The following is a 4,198-nucleotide window of genomic DNA, read 5'->3' on the forward strand; positions in this document are numbered from 1 at the left end:
TTATATACGACAACAGTTCAATACAATTAACTATAAGAACATTCATTATATATTTTATTTTATTTTATCAAATTTTCAACGTTGCTTTTTTACATGGTTCAACAAATTAATCTCTGCAAATTTACACAGAAAAAAGTGGTTGTACCCATTGGTTTTGCCTCCCACCTCCCAATAAATAAACTAATAATCACAAAACATACAAAAAAAGTATTGAGCAAATAAAACAGCAAGAAGGAAAGAGCAGAGAGAAGGGGGGAAAGAGTTTAAGAACAAACAAAGTGTGCTCCTTAGGTTGAATCAGAAGCCAACCAGAGGGCCATCTGTTTCATGAAGGAGAGAAGAACCTGACCTATACCCAATTTCAAATCCAACCATGCCATCCTTCAGGTTCATTATTATTAAATTAAATAAAAAAAGTGCAGAATAAAAATCTTTTTTTTTTTTTTTTTTTAAAAGTGATCGGAATCATTTTCCTTTTTCTGATTTTAATGTATTTTTTTTCCCTGGGAATCAATCAGAAACATGAATCTTAGTGATTGCATATGAATTTTGCTAAATTAAATTGTGGATTAATTCAGATTAAATTGGTCTGAAAAAACAGCTTTAATTGTATGGGATTATGAAGGATCGTGAGGTTTTTCTTTCTCCTTCATGGATTTAGGGTTTTGGTGGACAAGTTTGAGCTTGGCCACTTCTAGATGAAAAGCTGTAGATATCTTCCCTCTTGGGGCTCTGCCATTTTCACATGCATGGGGTGAGTTTCTTTTTCTTTATGTTAATTTTTTTCTTACAAAGTTGTGGGTTCTTTTTGTTTCCTGAGAAAATTAAGGGAAATGAAGAAAATTTTGAAAACTTGGATCCTTGTGAGAAACAAAGGGAAGAATAATAAAAGTGAGATTGCACATGTCTTGAGATTTTGTCTTTCCAAGTATTGAGACTCTAGAAATTGAAATCTAAGCTGAAATTGGATATGCAACTCGTAGGTGTAGTAAAATTGATTTTGCTCTTTTTGGGATGTTGACATCACAGGAAAAAAAGAAGGTTTAAAAGTGGAAATTTGGTGTTTTTAATTTGTTTTTCCCCATGCTTTCTGGATGACTAAACAAGGGCTTCATGTTTCTTCTGTAGCTCAAGCTTGTTCCTTTAACTTTGTTTTAGAATCTTGGTACGTTGGTTTACTTGTTCGTTAAGTGATTTTGAGAGTGAATGAATATGAAACATGTTTTTAGTTTTTTATTTGGCATTCTTTGCTTCAAGCCTTGGGCATTTGGTAGTTATATTCTTAGGATTTCCCTTCGCATGGAGTTCTGTAGGAAATATGTATTCTAGCTGTTGGTTTTGGTCTCAGACAGCGAGATGCTTTGAGAAGAAATCGTGCTGTTCATTTGTTGTGTTTTCCAGTGCTTGCTTTCGAGCTTTTGTGGTTGTAGTTATGGAGAAAATCCATAGGAAATGCAAGGCTCTTTTCAGAGTAAGGGATGCAATTTCGTTCTTATTTTCATAATTGGATTGTCAGTACTGTCTGTGAAGTGTGGTGTTTGTTGAACTTGGATCTGGTGGCGTGAGTTTGAGCGGCCAAGTTATTTTCTCATATGTGAGTTTAACTCATAGGCTTTATTTGTTGCAATGGTTGAATTCGGTATCAGTGCATTGATATTTTCGCCTATGGATAATGACAGGGCTTAATTCATGCATGGCAGTGTATTTCCATTATTGTTGAATCATACTTATGGGACATTGCCTCATTATTTTCTACCTGCATTTATATCTTTTCTTATGCAGACTATGATTTACAACCTTTTTTTTTGTGAGAATGCATGTTTAGGAGCTTGCATCATTTGTTCTTGTAAGGTTCTGTCTAGTTTACTCGAAAAAGAAAGCTGATTTGATTATAGGTTGAAGTTTCATTAACTTGAAGATTGTACAGTTCTAAATCATGGGGAAATGTATGCATTTGCGTTTTTATCGTTTCCTTATTTTCTTTGTTTCTGGGGTGTGGGAACTTAAAGAGATCCCAAAGAATTTTTGTATGCTGATTATAGAAGCCCATGTTTATTAATTTTCAATTTCTTTATTTGTTACAGTTTGTATTAAAATTTTTGTATCGCCACTCAAGTTGATAGTTGTAGCAATAATCATTTTTTGTGGTTACTTCAACGGTCAACCTAATTTGTAACAGAGCAGAGGCTGTCTTCGATGCTGTAGCCAACCCCGACTACTTATTCCTGTCGATGAGCCATCAAATGGACTGAGAATTCAAGGTTAATCAGTGAGAAAAAATAGCATATCAGAGGATTTCTGGAGCACTAGCACAATTGAAATGGAGAACAATGCAATCCAGTTTCAGAAAAGCATCTCATCAATTAGCACTTCAAACCCCCTTGATTCCCACGGTACTTCTGGCAGCACAAGCAATACACCTGAATTTGTAAATCATGGCAAGTTCTCTCTCTGTCTCTTTCTCTTCAGTGTACTTTTTGTGGGCACACCATGTTTGACTGATATCCATGCACATTTTCTTTATCTTTAACAACAAAAGAGAAGATAACGGTGGATATTTACGAAAGTTTGATCCACATAACCATTTTATTTTATTTTTTTTTCATCATTGCTTTGATTGATTTTAGTGCTGTCTTTGTGAAAAATACAAGTTTAGCCTGGTGTTGATGTTGCCATATTATCAAATCTGTAATATTTTAGACCATCAAAGTGTAAGCAATGAATCAAAGGTTTTGCTGTGCTTTTCTGGAACTATGTGGCTTTACTATTGTCTGGAATCATTTTATTGTTTTACAGTGCCTCTAAATCGAATTGTTCTGTCAAACTTAATTTTTAACACTCAAAATTTAAATGGATTCAGGTCTTTTACTCTGGAACCAGACAAGGAATCTGTGGCTTGCAAATAAACAGCCTCAACGCCAGACACAACTTCGAGAACCTAGAATAAGGTGAATTTTTATTGCCTGTGATACTAGAAGCATTTGAATTGATGTAGGGTCACAATTATACAAGCATCATTTTCCTTGCATCTCTCGCTGATATTTCATTAAATCATCTCCGAACTGATCAACCTTAACACTTAAAAGTGTAAGCCGACACTTCAAAGCATGTAGAAATATGTGCCCTGATTTACCAACTTCAACTATTACTCAACTTCACTTGATTTTAACTTCTCTTGTTTGCACCTTGGATTGTAATGCAGTTTTCCCCTATGCAATTATTTGTTCCTTGTGGTTGAATTATCAAATTTTTCGCTGATGATCGGTTACTGTGTTTTGTAGTTGGAACGCCACTTACGAGAGCTTACTCGGTACCAACAAACCTTTTCGCCAGCCGATCCCTCTTCCTGTAAGTTGACATGGCTCCACACTTGTTTAATCTATTGCTACTCTACCGCAACATTGTCATTCTGACTATTTCCTAAATTAAAATGACAGGAAATGATCGATTCTCTCGTCGATATTTGGGAGCAAGATGGTTTGTATGATTGACCAAGAAAACCCTAAAAAAACACTTTCTTCTCTTCCTTTTTGCCCAGCTTTGTAATTTACGCAAATACTGATGGTTTGCTTAATTATCAATTGCTACTTTACAATACTTTCTCTGCTATTGTTTTTGGGAGCTGTTATTAGTGCTTCAAAATAGTCGTTCTGCGCTTCCCTATTTTGGAGTGTTAGTAACATTTTTTTTGTGTTTTCGGCAAAAAAACAAAACCCAGAGATTGAGACTTTATATATAGGAATTTGATACCAATAACACTACACTAATGTGAGTTCAATAGATTAGTATCACACAAAAAGAACAAGACTTGGAAGTGCCCAAAGACTAGATGGTGGAATCTAAAAGGAGAAAAACAAGTCATTTTCAAAGAGCAAGTAATCACCCAGTGTGTGTGGGATAGAGAGAGGGAAGCTAGCCAAATGTGGGATTCCATGGCTAGCTATATCCGAAAAGTAGCAAAAGAGGTATTAGGAGAGTCCAAGGGCTTTGCTCCACACCAAAAGGAATCTTGGTGGTGGAATGAGGAGGTACAAACAAAGGTGAAGGCTAAAAAGGAATGTTGTAAAGCCTTATACAAGGATAGGACCGATGAAAATGGTGAAAGGTATAGAAGAGCGAAGCAAGAGGTGAAGAAAGCTGTGAGGGAAGCTAAGTTAGCGGCTTATGACGATATGTATAAGCGACTAGATACCAAAGA

The 4,198-nt window shown here is 35.5% G+C and overlaps 1 pseudogene; it reads left to right on the forward strand.

The window, feature by feature from the left end:
* Window positions 1-760: 760 nt before the first annotated feature.
* On the forward strand, window positions 761-3,597 carry LOC126633581 (uncharacterized; annotated as a pseudogene).
* The last annotated feature ends 601 nt before the right edge of the window (window positions 3,598-4,198 follow it).

This window comes from Malus sylvestris, chromosome 8, assembly GCF_916048215.2.
Source record: "Malus sylvestris chromosome 8, drMalSylv7.2, whole genome shotgun sequence".
Classification (NCBI taxonomy): Eukaryota; Viridiplantae; Streptophyta; class Magnoliopsida; order Rosales; family Rosaceae; genus Malus; species Malus sylvestris.